Source organism: Pinus tabuliformis, chromosome J (assembly GCF_031772625.1).
Source record: "Pinus tabuliformis cultivar Carrire ecotype Pingquan chromosome J, CPIR1, whole genome shotgun sequence".
In the NCBI taxonomy this organism is placed as follows: domain Eukaryota; kingdom Viridiplantae; phylum Streptophyta; class Pinopsida; order Pinales; family Pinaceae; genus Pinus; species Pinus tabuliformis.
The window spans coordinates 784052574-784071948 of record NC_142295.1 but is presented as its reverse complement, the minus strand read 5'-3'; the positions used below and the strand labels follow the sequence as shown (position 1 = coordinate 784071948).

General features: G+C 39.9%; 1 pseudogene across 1 annotated transcript in view; it reads right to left on the bottom strand.

The window, feature by feature from the left end:
- Positions 1 to 19375, bottom strand: part of LOC149229059 (pleiotropic drug resistance protein 1-like) — a 90742-nt pseudogene that overhangs the window by 67814 nt on the left and 3553 nt on the right. Inside the window, exons 5-12 of the transcript XR_016248363.1 lie at positions 13716 to 13875; positions 13558 to 13634; positions 13389 to 13442; positions 13170 to 13252; positions 7193 to 7508; positions 1577 to 1861; positions 1119 to 1435; positions 462 to 622 (exon numbers count right to left, since the gene is read on the bottom strand). The product of XR_016248363.1 is annotated as a pleiotropic drug resistance protein 1-like (transcript). The remainder of the gene's footprint in view (positions 1 to 461; positions 623 to 1118; positions 1436 to 1576; positions 1862 to 7192; positions 7509 to 13169; positions 13253 to 13388; positions 13443 to 13557; positions 13635 to 13715; positions 13876 to 19375) is intronic.

Genomic DNA, 19375 nt, shown 5'->3' with positions numbered 1-19375 from the left:
GACTGAAGTGAATCTTACTAAACAGAATTACTATCCGAACTTCTGAATTCATTAACCTAACACGTGTCTGACGCAGCAGAATTTGGTTTGGTATATATACACAATGCTCTTACAGAATTTGGTTTGGTTATATATTGCTCTTACAGGGTTCGAAGAAACAATAATTTTTTATTCAAATTTAATTAAAAAAAATTAAATATTGTTTTAATATTTAATTATCATATTTTTATAATTAATACTAAAAACAAATGTTTATTCAGCCCATTAAAAATAATTTTGATCATAACTCAAAGCATTATTTACCAGGATTATAATCACAGTATTTCTTTTTTCAATACCAAATAAGTTAAACCAATCGATAAGAAATTTGTATATATAACTAAAGAATCTAAATACCGAAGTTCCAGGCACTGATCATAATAATTCAAAATTTGCAAAAGCAAAATTATGGATTTCCATACCTCTCGATATAATGAACCCACCCAAGACGAACGTGATTAAGAGTACAAATGCACCAACGGTGTTTGCGATTATGATATTTCGTGCCACAGCAGCTATTAACCGAAAGAGTGCCAAACCTATTTGGTGGAGTGCCACCAATAACAAAAGGTGTCGAAAAAACCTGTACAGGGTAAAGAACCCTCGTCAGCATATTTGAAAAAAAAAAGAGCAATTGAGATTTCACTATTCAGAGATTCATCATGGAAATTTGTTTAAAATCGACGAGAATAAAGTGGTGTGATTTTAGAAAATATTTTAATTTTATTAAATTATTTGAAGGAAAATTTTCAGGATTGAGAATAGGTTTATAATGACTACTTGGATAAAGGGTAAAAAAAAGAAGTTAAATTCATTTATAATTGGAAGAAATAAATGTTATTTTCTTTGCTTAATTTAATTTTTGACAAATAACTTATTAAACTTATATTATTCCTCTCAAAACAAATGAAACGGAAAATAGCCTACCTGTTTTTTCAGGGATTTAGCTCTTAGTTTTTAATATTTGGATAAAGAACTGTTCAACTATTGAATCAATTTTTAAATTGAAATCTAATATACCCTTGACCGAAAATCTAACCATATATCGTTTGATTGCTGCACGGTGTAAATGTACTTACCTGCTTGGGGCTGGGGCAAAATCGATCGTATAATAGGTAAGAGATACCCATGCTGTAGATTCGATTAAAGAGAGAGGAATTTCTGTAATGAATATAGGAAGAGAATATGCCCAGGCAGGGTAGAACATGAGATCTCTCTGCTTGTAGAAGACTGGAAGCTTTTCAATTGTGGTCGCAATGCCTGAAAGTCCGTTGAACATATTCATGACGAGACCAACGAATAAAGCTCCAAAATAAAGGGAACCGTCCTCTAGATTTCTGTGATTCATGTTTGTACGAAAATAAACCGTCATAGCGATCATGGCGACGGAACTTATCTGACGGCAAAACGATATTCGATTAGTAGTAGTCTTGTCTGCAAAAATCCTTTGGAATAGAGATTCAGATGAAATAATGGTGATGTATTTAAATTCAATGGCAAGAATGATTGTAAGCCTGTGGGAATTTTTCTTTTTCACCTGCAAGAATTTGAAGATATGGATGAAGGCATTTCTCTTCATAAGTAAAAGCTGTCTGTCAAAACATGCTTTGAAAAGTCCGGTTTTGCTTAAGCCGTACTTTTCTTTAGAGAGTGCGGCGGGATGGCATTTTGCTTTATCGTATGGAATCGACAATTCTGAAATCAGATCGGCTCCGACGCGAAAAGATTTAAATGCTTCTGCAAACTCCTTCGCTGAGACGTATCGGTATGGCTTCCCACTGCTAGTACACCAGTACTGTTCCTGATCTTTTCGGGAAATCATCTGTTTCAGACAAAAGGTCGGTAGATTTGTAATGCTGTTTTGCAATTCGTTTGTTTCAAATTAAAACTGATTAAAAGTTTTCAGTGAGACTTGTTGAATATTAATTTGCAATCTTTAATGAAGCAAGTTGCTGAAGTTTTTGGTTCAGATATTTTTGTCGATTTTGCCTGGATGGAAAAATAATAACTTTAAGTTGTGGAATCTATGTTCAGAGTGTTGAAATCTAATTTCAACGCTGTTGTATATCACCAGAAACCGTCCAGCAAACCCGCCGGAGAGCTCTCGGGTCACTTTCCGGCAAGGGTATCTTCCGTACACAAGGGCCCGAGAAAATCTGGAGCAGACGCGTGGGTCTCCCCTGACATCAGCCAACGTAATTTCTCGGGCGATAAAGTTAGGTGACAAACGACCTTCCGATATTGTTGTCCACCGTCCGATTTGATTGAATGTTCTCTGCCATTGATCGATTGAACCTGCATACGACCAGCATTAAATCAAAGTTGCGTGGAGTGTTTTTCTGGTTGACCGCCGTGGAAGAAAAGTCATGGAATTTAATGTTGCTACGTAGATTTAGGTGGCCCTTTTAATATGAGTATGGGCACGTTTTAATAGATGTTTATGTTTTTTTTACGGCATGTATTAAAATACAAAATCGTATGTAATAAGTTTATGTTTGAGTGTTGATTTTTTTATTATGTATGGCACACGGGAGGAAACATAGATAGGGGTTCGCAGCAGCGAGAAAAATCTGTGTGTGTGGATGTATGCACAGCAGTGCACACGATATACTTTGTAATGTTTTGTGAGGCATTGTAAAACAGAGGAGTAGCAAAAACCATGTGTGGTTTTGCACAGCAGTGCATAAAGAAAATGGTGGAGTGCATTTGTATGTATATGTAAATTTTTATTACAGCAGTAAAGTGTCTTTCACAGCAGTGAATGTAAAAGGGGATTTACAGCAGTAAACCCAGCTCAGTGAATTCTCAGGTGAAAACAGAGTAAATGTTTTTGTTGAACGTATTTTTTGTGTGTGGTAAATCCCTCTCAGCAAAGAGGATGAATATGTATCAGGCATATATTTTAATGAATGGAAATGTTTTTATGGTGGTGAAATACTCTGTTCCTCAGTAATTTTTTTTGGGCTTCCCTGTGCACAAAAGATCCTGGAGCGAAGGAAACAGAGCATTGCATCTGTTGTGTTTTATATTGTTTGTTTTTGGTATTTTGCATCAAAAATACCCTCTCCGGATCAGGGCAGACATGAAGAACAAAAGGGAAATGGCAGCAGTCACCCAAGAGGCCTTCCAAAGCGTGCCAAAGGATGAGAACTGGTTATGGCACTTGAGATTCGGGCATCTAAATTTTGGAGGCCTAAACTTATTGAGCAGAAAAGGAATGGTAAAGGGATTACCATTGATAGAGAAACCAGACAGCCTATGTGAAGGCTGCATTTTGGGAAAACAACACAGAGAAAGTTTTCCATCAGGAAAGAGCATAAGGGCAAAGGCACCCTTAGAGATTATCCACTCAGATTTGTGTGGACCAATGCAAGCTCCATCATTAACTGGCAGCCTATATTTCTTGACATTCATTGATGATTTTACAAGAAAGACCTGGATATATTTCCTCAAGAACAAAAGTGAAGTCTTTGAGAAATTCCAAAATTTCAAAGCACTTGTGGAGAACCAAAGCGGGCTGCATATAAAAGTTTTGAGAACTGATAGAGGAGGTGAGTATATCTCAAATGAATTCCTAAAGTTTTGTAGAGAAAATGGAATACATAAACAGTTCACAACTCGGTACACTCCGCAGCAAAATGGAGTTGCTGAAAGGAAAAACAGAACCATCATGGAGATGGCGAGGAGCATGTTGAAGGCAAAGCATTTGCCAAATGAGTATTGGGCTGAAGCTGTACATTGTGCAGTTTATATATTGAACAGGTGTCCTACAAAAGCAGTCTTGAACAAAGTGCCAGAAGAGGCATGGAGTGGGAGAAAGCAAGGAGTCACCCACATGAGAGTTTTTGGGTGTGTGGCCTATGCACACATTCCGGATCAGCTAAGGAGGAAGTTGGACAGCAAAGGGGAGAAGTGTATCCTTGTTGGATACAGTGATGAATCCAAAGCCTACAGGCTGTACATCCCATCTACCAAGAAGTTCTTTGTCAGCAGAGATGTTCAATTCATTGAAGAGGAAGCTTGGGATGGAAGCATAGAGAAAACAGTGAATGTCAAGAACTGTTTGTCTCATGATGAAGATGAAGAGGAGGTGGCTGAAATGCATCCCCAAACAGCAGCGCCAACACAAGGACAGCAAGGGACACCATTGAGGATAAATGAAAGTGCTTCTCCAAGCACACCACAAGGAGGAAATTCAAGTGCATCTTCAAGCACCTGCACACCAAGTGAAAGAGGTAAGAAATTTAGAAATCTAAGTGACATTTATGATGAAGGAATGAATTCTTTGTTTGCCTTGTATTGTCATGTTGATGATCTTATTCATTTCGAAGATGCAATTAAAGATAGGAAATGGATAGAAGCTATGGATGAGGAGATGAATGCCATAGAGAGAAACAAAACATGGGATTTGGTTGAGTTACCAAAAGGCAAAGAAGTCATTGGTGTGAAATGGGTCTATAAGACCAAGAGCAATGCTGAAGGCAAGATAGAAAGGCACAAGGCAAGGCTGGTTGTCAAAGGGTACAAGCAGCAGTATGGGAGAGATTATGAGGAGACTTTCGCCCCGGTTGCAAGAATGGAAACCGTGAGAGCAGTGCTGTCCATAGCAGCACAAAACAAATGGAAAGTCTACCAAATGGATGTGAAATCAGCATTTCTAAATGGAGTGTTAAAGGAAGAGGTTTATGTTGAACAGCCTCTCGGCTATGAGAAGAAAGGTGAAGAGCACAAAGTGTGCAAATTGAAGAAAGCTCTTTATTGGTTGAAGCAAGCGCCAAGAGCATGGTACAGCCGAATAGATTCATATCTATTGGATAATGAATTCGACAAGTGTGAAGGAGAACCCACCGTCTACATCAAAGAAAAGGATGGTAAGATTTTGATTGTTGTCTTATATGTTGATGATGTTATTTTCACAAGTAATGATGATCAGCTCATTGAGAATTTTAAATCAGTCATGAAGGATGAATTTGAAATGACTGACATGGGTTTGTTGAGATACTTCTTAGGCATAGAAGTAGATCAAAATGAAAAAGGAATTTTTATATCTCAAGCAAGATATATAAATCAAGTATTGGGCAGATTTAACATGCAAGAATGCAAAGCAGCGATCACTCCCACGGTAATGGGATTAAAGCTCAGCAGAGAGGACAGCAGCAAGGATTTTGATCCTAGCTTGTATAAAAGCATTGTGGGCAGCCTTATGTATTTAACAGCAACTAGGCCTGATTTAATGTATGCTGTTAGTTTGATTTCCAGATTTATGGAGAGGCCAAAGGAGGCACATTGGCAGGCAGCAAAGAGAATTTTGAGGTATGTCAAAGGCACCAAAATGTTTGGAATTTTATATCATGCCTCAGAACATTCAGATTTGGTTGGATACACTGATAGCGATTGGGGTGGAAGTGTAGATGATCGGAAGAGCACTTCCGGTTATGTATTTCATATGGGTTCAGGAGCCATTTCATGGGCTTCTAAGAAGCAGTCCATTGTAGCATTATCTACAGCAGAGGCAGAATATGTGGCAGCGACAGCAGCAGCATGTCAGGCAGTATGGATGAGAAGAATGTTGAGAAGCTTAGGCCAAGAGCAGGCAAAAGCGACAGTGATTTTTTGTGACAATAGCTCAGCTATTGCATTGTCAAAGAATTCAGTGTTTCATAAGAGAACGAAACACATTGATACAAGGTTTCACTACATCAGAGAATTGGTGAACAATGGAGAAATTGTCTTAGAACATTGCAGGACTCAAGAACAGGTAGCAGACATCTTGACAAAGCCACTGGATCAGAAGAGCTTTGAATTTTTGAGAAAGTGTCTGGGTATGACCAAATGCCCAGCTGTTGAAATTAAAGGGGAGTGTTGAAATCTAATTTCAACGCTGTTGTATATCACCAGAAACCGTCCAGCAAACCCGCCGGAGAGCTCTCGGGTCACTTTCCGGCAAGGGTATCTTCCGTACACAAGGGCCCGAGAAAATCTGGAGCAGACGCGTGGCTCTCCCCTGACATCAGCCAACGTAATTTCTCGGGCGATAAAGTTAGGTGACAAACGACCTTCCGATATTGTTGTCCACCGTCCGATTTGATTGAATGTTCTCCGTCGTTGATCGATTGAACCTGCATACGACCAGCATTAAATCAAAGTTGCGTGGAGTGTTTTTTTTGGTTGACCGCCGTGGAAGAAAAGTCATGGAATTTAATGTTGCTACGTAGATTTAGGTGGCCCTTTTAATATGAGTATGGGCACGTTTTAATAGATGTTTATGTTTTTTTTACGGCATGTATTAAAATACAAAATTGTATGTAATAAGTTTATGTTTAAGTGTTGATTTTTTTATTATGTATGGCACACGGGAGGAAACATAGATAAGGGTTCGCAGCAGCGAGAAAAATCTGTGTGTGTGGATGTATGCACAGCAATGCACACGATATACTTTGTAATGTTTTGTGAGGCATTGTAAAACAGAGGAGTAGCAAAAACCATGTGTGGTTTTGCACAACAGTGCATAAAGAAAATGGTGGAGCGCATTTGTATGTATATGTAAATTTTTATTACAGCAGTAAAGTGTCTTTCACAGCAGTGAATGTAAAAGGGGATTTACAGCAGTAAACCCAGCTCAGTGAATTCTCAGGTGAAAACAGAGTAAATGTTTTTGTTGAATGTATTTTTTGTGTGTGGTGAATCCCTCTCAGCAAAGAGGATGAATATGTATCAGGCATATATTTTAATGAATGGAAATGTTTTTATGGTGGTGAAATACTCTGTTCCTCAGTAATTTTTTTTGGGCTTCCCTGTGCACAAAAGATCCTGGAGCGAAGGAAACAGAGCATTGCATCTGTTGTGTTTTATATTGTTTGTTCTTGGTATTTTGCATCAAAAATACCCAACACAGAGGTTTTTCATCATTGGAAAAATATAACTTAAACTACAGAACACCACTATCTCACTGAGAATTACATTTCAAAATTGAGAAGAAAAAAGAAAACTAAAAAAATCTATCGTCAGAATACACCATATTCTACTGGAATACAATTTATATTTCAGAAATTCTCACTATTATGAATATGGCTAACTGTGAAGAAAAATATATTTTAATCAAATATTCAGTTTATTTTTAATATAATCAAGAACCAGAAACTTATTTAGCTACCTCTTGTAAAAAATTTGCAACTGCTTTCCTTTCGGGACATTTAAATCCCATGGTCCCGAAGAAATCCAGGACAAACTCTCTGGGTCCCTGGTACAAGATATAACCTTCTGACAGTAGGATTAAATCGTCGAAGAGTTCAAACGTTTCAGGGGCAGGTTGCAGAAGAGAAACCACCATTGTTGCCCTCATAATATGAACAAAGTGGTAGAAGCATCGGATAATCCCATACGCGGTAGAGCTGTCCAGCCCTGTCGAAACTTCATCCATCAAGAAAGCTTTGCAGTCACCTCCAACAATCATCTCCCCTATTGTGACTCTTTGATGGAAATTTCTGTTGATTTCAAACATAACAAAAAAAAATAGCACAGAGAACAACGCTCTGGTTTTCTACAGGATCTTTATTATAAAACAATAATAAAAACTGTTACAGAATTTTGTCTTCCTCAACATCTGAGGGATTTACAACAGGAACTTCAGTTCCAGAACCTGAGTCCAATATCTCAAAAAACTAAATAGTTCAGCACTGCTGTGCGTTGTAGAGAAGAAAGAGCTCTCCTTGCTAATGTTCTCCACACGTCTCTACTCTTGCATTTTATTTTTATATAAAGAACAACACAAAAATATCTTTTACAATACGTGTTGCTTTTCCCCACTTCCGTGAAATAAAAAAATAGTAAAATTTAAGATTTCACCTACCTTTACCAACCCTAGTAAATATCATTAATTTCACGCCTCAAAATATCTTGCTGGAATTTAATGCATGGCTTATCACACCATCGCATCACAACAAGAGAAAGGATGTGCCACCGCCTCTATAACCTTTAAATCATGCAATTTGCGATATGCGATCGCATCGCAAATATCGCATCGCAGACAATACAACAATGCAGCGAAGGGTGATGAGGGAAAGTGCGATATGCGATCTGCGATCGCATCGCAGAAAAGTCTGTAGTTTGAAATTAACATTCCAACACTCCCCTTTAATTTTAACTGCTGGGTTTTTCTGCATACCCAGGCATTTCCTGAAATGATCAAAGCTTTTCTTTGCCAATGGTTTTGTCAGGATGTCAGCTAGTTGTTCCTCTGTTCTGCAGTGCTGCAAAACAATCTCACCATTGTTAACCAATTCACGTATGAAGTGGAATTTGGTGTCTATGTGCTTTGTCCTTTTATGAAAAACAGAATTTTTAGACAATGCTATTGCTGAGCTATTGTCGCAGTAAATGGTTGTGCCATTTTCCTGTTCATGACACAAATCTCTAAGAACTCTTCTTAGCCACACTGCTTGGCATGCTGCTGCTGTTGCTGCCACATACTCTGCCTCTGCTGTTGACAAAGCTACAACTGGTTGCTTCTTGGAAGCCCATGAGATGGCTCCCGATCCCATATGAAACACATATCCCGATGTGCTTTTCCTATCATCAACACTTCCAGCCCAATCAATGTCAGTGTAACCTGTCAACATGAAACTTTCAGAAGAGGAGTATAAAATACCAAACCCCTTCGTTCCATTCACATACCTTAGAATCCTCTTGGTTGCCTGCCAATGAGTCTCTTTCGATCTTTCCATAAATCTGGAGATTAAGCTCACAGCGTGCATAATGTACGGCCTAGTTGCAGTCAAGTACATAAGGATGCCAACTATGCTCTTGTACAGTTTTGGATCAAAATCCTTGCTGCTGTCTTCTTTGGTCAATTTCAACCCCACTACAGTTGGAATCACAGCTGCTTTGTTGTTCTGCATGTTGAATCTCTTCAACACTGCTTCTACATATTTATCTTGAGAAATGAAAATGCCATTTTCACTTTGGTCTACTTCAATTCCAAGAAAATATCTTAAGAAGCCCAAGTCAGTGATTTCAAATTCACTTTTCATGACTGCTTTAAAATCAGCAATGAGAGAAGCATCATTGCTTCTAAAAATCAAATCATCTACATATAGAACAACGATAAGAATCTTACCGTCATTCTCCTTTATGTAGAGTGTGGGTTCACCATCACACTTGTCAAACCCATTCTCAATCAGGTAAGCGTCTATTCTGCTGTACCATGCTCTTGGAGCTTGTTTCAGCCCATAAAGAGCCTTCTTCAGTTTACAGACTTTATGCTCTTGGCCTTCAACTTCATAGCCTGGAGGTTGTTCAACATAAACCTCTTCTTTTAACACTCCATTCAGCAATGCAGATTTAACATCCATCTGATAAATCTTCCATTTGTGTTGTGCTGCAATAGACAACACTGTTCTGACTGTTTCCATCCTTGCTACTGGTGCAAAGGTTTCATCATAGTCTTTGCCTTGTTGCTGCTTGTAGCCTTTCACAACAAGTCTTGCTTTGTGCCTGTCAATCTTGCCTTCAGCATTGCTTTTGGTCTTATAGACCCACTTAACACCAATGGCATCTTTGCCTTCAGGGAGATCCACTAACTCCCATGTTTTACTCTTCTCAATTGCACCAATTTCTTCATTCATTGCTTCAATCCATTTATCTTCATTTACAGCATCTTCAAAATGAACTGGGTCATCAACATGACAATATAAAGCGAATAATGAATTCAGACCGGTATTGTTACTTACCTCTCCTTGTTCATAAATCTCATTCAGATTTCTGAATCTTGGTTTTCTTGGTGTGCTTGGAGTTCCATCCGAACTTGAGGGTATATCTGATCCTTGTGGTGTGCTTGGAGAAGCACTTCCTTGACTTCTTAAGGTTGTTCGAATTCCAGATTGTGGTGTGGTTTGTTGTACTTGCTGTGGTGGAGGAGGAGCCACCAAGGAAGGATTATTTGATGTTGTCCCTTCCTCTTCTTCTTCGTGAGACACAATTGTCTTCACATTCACTGTCTTCTCTAAGCTTCCATCCCAAGCTTCGTCTTCAATGAACTGCACATCTCTGCTTACTATCAATTTCTTGGTGGATGGATTATAGAGTTTGTATGCTTTTGACTCATCACAATAGCCAATAAAGACACACTTCTCCCCCTTACTATCAAGCTTCTTCCTTAGCTGATCCGGTACATGTGCATATGCGACACAACCGAATACTCTCATGTGAGTGACAGTTTGCTTTTGACCACTCCATGCTTCTTCTGGTACTTTGTTCATGACAACTTTAGTTGGGCATCTATTCAAGATGTAAACTGCGCAAGTGACAGCTTCTGCCCAATACTCATGCGGCAAGTGCTTTGCCTTCAGCATACTTCTGACCATGTCAAGAATGGTCCTATTCTTTCTTTCAGCAACTCCGTTCTGCTGAGGTGTATATCTCGTGGTGAACTACTTTTGTATGCCATTCTCTCTGCAAAAACGCAGAAAGTCTTGGGAGATGTACTCTCCTCCTCTATCTGTTCTGAGCACTTTGATATAATTCCCACACTGCTTTTCAACAAGAGTTTTGAAGTGGCGGAATTTCTAAAACACTTCACTCTTTTGTTTCAGCATATACACCCATGTCTTTCTGGTGTAATCATCAATGAAAGTTAAAACATATTTATTTCCGGCAAATGATGGTGTTTGCATCGGTCCACACACATCAGAATGAACAATTTCCAATGGTGCTTTTGCCCTTATACTCTTTCTTGCTGGAAATCTTTGTTTGTGTTGCTTGCCCAAGATGCAGCCTTCACAAAGGCTGTCTGGTTTCTCAATCAATGGTAATCCCTTTACCATTCCCTTTCTGTGCAACAGATTCAAGCCTCTGAAATTGAGATGTCCAAATCTCAAATGCCACAACCAATTCACATCTTTCAGTTGTTCCTGAAAGACTTCTTGTGTTACAGCTGCAATAGTTCTTCCTTCCTTCAAATCTGCCCTGAGTTTGAGAGGAAACATTATATTGCTGGTCATCTGCACTTGTGCAATGATTTTCTTACTTGGAGGTATGTCTCTGATTGTACACAAATCATCTTTGAAGAACACGTTGTAACCTTTGTTTATGAGCTGTCCAATGCTCAAAAGATTACATTTCAGACCAGGTACATAGTATACATCTGGCACAATCATCTGTTCTCCATTTTTTGCTCGGATACTGACTCTGCCCTTACCCTTGACAGATATCGTATCATCAGTCCCTGTTGTTACCTCAGATTTCACATTTTCATCCAGATTGGCAAACATTTCAATATTTCCAGTCATGTGATTACTACAACCTGAGTCTAAGAACCAAAAATCTTCTTGTTTGTCTTGTGCTATGTTACATGTTAACAGCACGTTCTTTGGGTTCTTATCTTCTTCATTTTCAAAATTAGCATTTTGCCTATTATTCATGTCATTTTGCTTTTTCCTACATTCATTGGCATAGTGCCCATATTTCTTACAATAATGACATTGGACTTGGGATTTGTCATACCTTTGTCCATGAGCTTGTTGTTTGCTTGAACCTTCATCTTGGTTCTGATTGCAGTTCCTTCCGCTTGTGCTTGCAGGATAATTTCTGCCTCTGTTTTGGCTTCTTCCACGACCTCTGTTATTTGCTCTGCCTCGACCTTTTCTTTGGCCAAAAGACATCTGAGTCTTGAATGCTTGCTCAAAAGAGGAATCTGTTCCTCTACTCAGTCTGTGTTCATGAGACAAAAGAGAAGCACTCAGCTCATCTACCGTGAACTGTGAGAGATCTTTTGTTTCTTCTATTGCTACCACAATAGATTCATACCTTGAGGGTAAAATTCTCAAGATTTTCTCTACAATTCTTCTTTCTTCAAGAATCTCACCATGAGATCTTATCTGGGTTATTAGGCCAATAACCTGAGTGAAGAATGAATCTATTGTTTCAGATTCCTTCATGCTGAGATTTTCAAAGTCTCTCCTCAACATCTGCAACTTTGCAGTCTTCACCTTCTCCATGCCTTGATAAGCAGTTTGGAGAATATCCCATGCCTCTTTTGATTCTGTTGCTGCTGCAATCCGCGGAAAAACGCTTTCACGTACTGATTGGAAGAGAAAAAAGAGGGCTTTGGCATCCTTCTTCTTGTCACTCTTCAACTGGTCTCTTTCTGCTGCTATCAAAGCAGCCAACGCTGTTGCATCTGCTGGTTCAGCATAGCCAGTTTCAACCAGCTCCCATATTCCTTGAGAAGCAAACAATGCTTTCATTGTTATGGACCAATAACTGTAGTTTTTCCCATTAAACTGTGGCAGTTGGGGATTTGTCAAACCAGTTCCAGCATCTGCCATCTTAACTTGTGAAAAAATAAAGAAGAGATACTGACTGTAAAAAAACAAGCAAGAACTTTCTCTGCTGGGAAAAATCTGCTCAACAAGCTTCTTACAGCTCCTACAGTGAAAAAACAAAACTCTGTTTTTTTTTTGATTCACTGAGTGCCTAGACTAGCTCTGATACCATGATGGAAATTTCTGTTGATTTCAAACATAACAAAAAAAAATAACACAGAGAACAACGCTCTGGTTTTCTACAGGATCTTTATTATAAAACAATAATAAAAACTGTTACAGAATTTGTCTTCCTCAACATCTGAGGGATTTACAACAGGAACTTCAGTTCCAGAACCTGAGTCCAATATCTCAGAAAACTAAATAGTTCAGCACTGCTGTGCGTTGCAGAGAAGAAAGAGCTCTCCTTGCTAATATTCTCCACACGTCTCTACTCTTGCATTTTCTTTTTATATAAAGAACAACACAAAAATATCTTTTACAATACGTGTTGCTTTTCCCCACTTCCGTGAAATAAAAAAATAGTAAAATTTAAGATTTCACCTACCTTTACCAACCCTAGTAAATATCATTAATTTCACGCCTCAAAATATCTTGCTGGAATTTAATGCATGGCTTATCACACCATCGCATCGCAACAAGAGAAAGGATGTGTCACCGCCTCTATAACCTTTAAATCATGCGATTTGCGATATGCGATCGCATCGCAGACAATACAACAATGCAGCGAAGGGTGATGAGGGAAAGTGCGATATGCGATCTGCGATCGCATCGCAGAAAAAGTCTGCAGTTTGAAATTAACATTCCAACACTCTTTTCTTCTGACCTCCGGAAATCCCTCTGCGCATTTGATCTCCTACCATCGTATCCGCGCATACCTCTAACCCCAAAGCCTGGTCGCAGCTTTTCGACATTATTCATCATATCTTATCGTTGACAAAATATTTAAATGACGAAATCACGATGAGTTCTTCCGTCTGGAACACAAATTCGTCAAATCAAGATTCTTCGAATTGGAAGAAAGCTTACCTTCAAAACGTAGTCTGTCATAATGCTGGTTTTCTGTCCCTCCATGGCTATTGCCTAAAAATTTGAATATGTATTCAACAGTTCACTGTGAGTAATTTCAGCTTCACCCGAAAGAAAGAAAAAAAAGGACTAAATTCAGACCTGCACCGTTTTAATTTGAAGTGGATACCTTCATGAAAACATCAATGTCGGGGTCTGGTTTAAGCCCTAGTCGCTTCTCCCGCCTGGAAAGTTCACTCAATACATCTGCAGCCAAGATGAGCGGCTATTTTTATGTCTCTACTTCACAAATTAAGAATGACATAGCATTCAAGTTAGAAAATATACCAGATCTTGAACCAACGCCTTGGCAACGAGACGAGAAATCGAAAGTTTCTCTGACTGTCATTTCTCCCAGATGCACATCATGCTGACTGATGTAAGTCGACGTCTTCTGTGGCACGAACTCATTCATGGCATGTCCATTATACTTTACTTCTCCATCGACCTGAAACAAAGCTCGGATAGAAACCAATACAAATTATCTATTAATTTAAGAATATTGATGTAACTGAAACGAAAGCGTTTACAAAAATAAATAAAATTATTTTACCTATAATATATTAAAGAAATATTGGTATTTAACTTTAATTTTAATGATAAAAAAATTTTAGAATTTAGTTTTAGGAATTTCAATTTAATTATTAAAGAAAGGATATCATGTTTATTTTATTTTAGAATTTAGTTTTAGGAATTTTAATTTAATTATTAAAAGAGCGACGGAAGGACGGTAGGTGTAAGGCCTCCGAGCTGCGGTGCGACGAGCGCCGGGTGAGGTCGTGCACGCGGGCGCGGGCGGGTGAGCGGATGGGCGCGCGGGCGCGCTGAACGGCGGAAGTGCGACGAAGTTGCGACGGGCTGCGGAAATAATGCGACGTTATGGAGAACACTTATACGACTAAGTGTGAGCGTGAGCTTTTATATGCGATGTTGAAAGATGTATGAAAGCCGACTTTTGAATGATGCACATGGGCATGCGATGGTGGTTTTGGGGGTCGGCCATGGGGCTGCACACCCCATGTAAACCCACGTTAAGAAAGGTATATACATGTCAGCATGAGAGCTCATTTGAACATCAAATCTCATTCACTTATGCGCATAAGAGAGGGGTAAAACTGCGCAAGAGAGATAAGGACTGTGCATACCTCATGCGTAGGTTATCTAAGTGCAGTTTTGGTATTCTTATGCCGGGTGAGGTGAAGGCAAGTGTGCCGGGGTTCATTTTGGATGCAGTTTTGTGTAGGACTTGGCTAAAGGATCTTGGGTGGCTCGGGTGAGCACCTCCCTTCGTGCAAGGGTGCACATGTATTGTAAAAGGTAGGTTGCCTATCTGTTGTAATATTTGGTTAAGTGTGAGACTTGGTTCGGCCAAGACACGCTTGTATTGTAATCTGATTATTCTTAATAAAATTGTCGGGCAGACTCACATTACAGGGAGTTGCCCCTCCCCTTTATACTGGTTGCAATTGTTGATGTTCTTGGTTAATTGCATGATGATAATGAATGAGTATGGGCTTCATTAAGTATAAAGGATAATTGCTTTTACTTAGTTGCGAAACACAAGCTAAGTATGTTAATGTGAAAGTAGGCGTAGTCCACGAATGTTAGTATTGGTGAAAAGAACGCGTTCGATGGTGCCGCACCTTGCTACAAGCGGTTGGAAGACTACCGCAGGTGTAGGGGCGTGACAGTTGGTATCAGAGCAAGGTTTGCTCGTGAAGGTTTGAAGCTGATACACAACTTGACAGTTGGTATCAGAGCTCGGTTGGAGCTGGTGTTAGAGCAGGGTTGCTCGTGACGAAGTGCAAGTGTGGGTACACTTGGAAACTTGACAGTTGATTACAGTGGAAGCAGGTTTAGCTGAGGTGAAGCTTAGTGCTTGGACCAAGCTGAACGACAAGGCATGGCAAGTTTGGGAGAAGGTGGAAGGAAGCTCTTGCTTACCTTGGACATGTTGAAAAGGTTGAAGGAAGAGAAGCCCCGTATCCGTGAAGAACTTGAAGTCTTGGAGAAGAATGTTGAAGACGAACTTCTTCAACTTGGTTGGACAATGGAGCAAGATGAAGTTGCAGATTGTGCTAACAAAGAAGAGGAAGCCGTGATGATTGAAGATGTTGCAGGTGTGACCATGATGGAGGATGAACTTGAGGATGATCAAGTTGGACCAGGATCGTGCAGTTTGCGGACATGGATGAATGAGGAAGAGCCTCATGATGATGATGAAGTAAGTATTGATACTTGTGTTTCATTTGGGCATTTGGTAGATGGACCGTGTGCAGGGAGAGGCAAAGCCAGTTTGCCTATGCTATGGAGGATCTTGCCACAAATGTCTATGATGAAACCTTGTATGGAGAAGCAAGGATTGTTGAAGGTTGTTGGACTTGTTAGGGTTGTTTGTGACCTTATGGTAGAAGGTACAAAAGCCCTTGACAAGGGAGGAACTTGATGATCGTTGGGGATGATTGGGTCATGCTTTAGCCACATGGAGAATTGGCTAAGTGCCCGGCATGACTGATGGACAGATTGAGGAGGGCACACATTTGATGATGCTTGGGTGGACTTCTCATGACCGAGACCAAGAGATAGTCTTGGTGGACACTTTGGTGGAGGAGCTATGATGAAGGGACTCATGACATGATGATATGGTTGGGTGACCGAGTTCACTAAACCGAAGATTGCAGCTTGGATGAGGAAGACCGATGGTTGTGATGGACTACATGGGCAACTTAGTCATGGACATCAGGTTGGAGGCATGGAGCATGGCAGTCTTATGCAGGGACATTATGTGGGAGCACTTGTAGAGGTGTCATGGACATCCAATGAGGAGTGCCAAGGCAAGGATGTTGTGCAGATGGATTTGCTGATGTGACATGGACACTTATTAATTATGAACCTATGGAGAGCTTGTACACTCTTGTACAACAAGGCCATGGACTTGGATGGATTTGTGAGCAGATTATGGAGCATTCCTACTACATGGAGATGTTGGTTGGAGATGACTCATGGAGCTCATGATGACATGAGATTGTTGTGACTTTTAGGGACTTCATACATGGTGGACTTAGAGGATTTGATTCATTGAGGAGCTGAGGTCAGGGGACTTTGATGCAGTATGGGATGCATACTTTCAAACTACATGTATGGGCATGGCTTGGAAGAGTGACTTGATATGGAGGATCAATATGAGACACTTTGGAGAGATGGAGTTACAATGATGATGATGATGCCTTGGTGGCTGCACTTGGGCATGGGTTGAGCCGAGACTCAACTACTTTTGGCACATGGATAGATGAGACAAGGGCATACTTGTTTCTATGGCAGACTTGAGGGATGGCACATTGCGGATATGATGGAAGGTGCTTCATGGACCTAGATGTGGCACATCGAGAGTTGGGTTGAGAAGATGATCTCTTCACATGGAGGATACACACACATGATGATGTTGGGATAGATGTGGCTGATTTCATGTAGCACATTGACACCAAACATCATGGACAACATGTTGCAGATGAGGTGGATGGAGTTCCATGGACCTGAGCATGGACTATGGAGATAGATTCTTGATGAGTCAAGGATGTGGCAGGATGTTTTGAGAAACGCCTGATGGTGGCATGAGGATGTTCACTCTCATGGTTTGAGCGTGACAGTTGGACTGGCCATCCGACTAGTTCAGGCATGAGGTCCGGAAGTGTACAGAGATGTGTTTGCATTATGTTGGAGTATCATGGCAGCAGTTCACATGAGGACACATGATGAAGACAGGAGGCCAGTAATCATGGATCGAGATGACATCTGATGGAGAGCATACCTTGGTATGGTGAGATTGGTGGCAGTTGGTCACTAAGTCAAAGCATGATGGAGATGAGGCTCTACACATGTTGCAAGGATGTTTGCTTTGTGTAGAGTCAACACCATGGTTGGTGATGATCTTGGTGGATGGCTAACGGGATGGTATGTTGTCGAGGACGAGAACGATTTCAAGTGGAGGAGGATGTAAGGCCTCCGAGCTGCGGTGCGACGGGCACCGGGTGAGGTCGTGCACGCGGGCGCGGACGGGCGCGCGGGCACGCTGAACGGTGGAAGTGCAACGAAGTTTCGACGGGCTGCGGAAATAATGCGACGTTATGTGCGACGTTATGGAGAACACTTATACAACTAAGTATGAGCGTGAGCTTTTATATGCGTTGTTGAAAGATGTATGAAAGCCGACTTATGAATGATGCACATGGGCATGCGATGGTGGTTTTGGGGGTCGGCCATGGGGCTGCACACCCCATGTAAACCCACGTTAAGAAAGGTATATACATGTGAGCTTGAGAGCTCATTTGAACATCAAATCTCATTCACTTATGCGCGTAAGAGAGGGGTAAAACTGCGCAAGAGAGATAAGGACTGCGCATACCTCATGCATAGGTTATCTAAGTGCAGTTTTGGTATTCTTATGCTGGGTGAGGTGAACGCAAGTGTGCCGGGGTTCGTTTTGGATGCAGTTTTGTGTAGGACTTGGCTAAAGGATCTTGGGTGGCTCAGGTGAGCACCTCCCTTTGTGCAAGGGTGCACATGTATTGTAAAAGGCAGGTTGCCTATCTGTTGTAATATTCGGTTAAGTGTGAGACTTGGTTCGGCCAAGACACGCATGTATTGTAATCTGATTATTCTTAATAAAATTGTCGAGCAGACTCGCATTACGGGGAGTTGCCCCTCCCCTTTATACTTGTTGCAATTGTTGATGTTCTTGGTTAATTGCATGATGATAATGAATGAGTATGGGCTTCATTAAGTATAAAGGATAATTGCTTTTACTTAGTTGCGAAACACAAGCTAAGTATGTTAATGTGAAAGTAGGCGTAGTCCACGAATGTTAGTATTGATGAAAAGAACGTGTTCGGTGGTGCCGCACCTTGCTACAAGTGGTTGGAAGACTACCGCATGTGTAGGGGCGTGACAGTAGGGATTTAACTGTATTTAAAATAGTGAAGGTAAAAAATAACATTTATTTAAAAAATAATTATGTTATTTTTTGGGTTTTAATTTTTATTTTAAAAGTTATAAAATTAAATTAAAATAAAACATATAAAATGAGTTATGCTTTTACAGGGATGTATTTAAAATTAATGATATTAATATAAATAGCTATATTATTTCTGAGTTTTAATTTTTATTTTAAAAGTTATAAAATTAAATCAAAATAAAACATATAAAATGAGTTATGATTTTATAGGTGTATTGTATTTAAAAGCTATCGTATTAATATAAAGGTTTTTTTTGTAATTTTATTTTAAAAGTTATAAAATTAAATTAAAATAAAATATATAAAATGAGTTATGATTTTACATGTGTGTTGTATTTAAAAGCCATGGTATTAGTATAAGGTTTTTTTTAGAAGAATTGATAATTAGGTTATTTTTTAGGTACCTAATTGATTTTAACTACTACCACTATAATAAATGGTTACATATGTCTCTTTCATAGGGATAAGTGAATCAAGGGGATTTGGATCTCTAGCCTCATTGCACATAACATTTCCCCAAAAAATTGATATTAATACATGGTATTGTAATAAAGTCTATTTACGGCGGCTAAACGCCTACAGACAGGCACGGCCATAAGCAAAGCGACCAAGCATTGGAGGCTAGCCAAAGCTACGGAGAACATAGCTGATCTAGTAGTGGGCATGAAGGGTCTTATCCTTCAAACAGCCAGAAGAAAAGCAAATGGTCTAGCTGATTATCTAGCAAATTGTGGAGCAGACAACCCTGACCTTGCTATTGACAAGTGCTGGCGGGATTTAGATGACCAAACCATAAAAGAAGAATGTATTCATCTGGCAGCGAACGATCTGACTCAGACTACCCAACCCTAATCCAGGTTGGCATCTGGCAACATCCGCGACATCATAAGAAGACAAGGAAGGAATACCATCCCCAAGCTCATCACGGGATGATTGG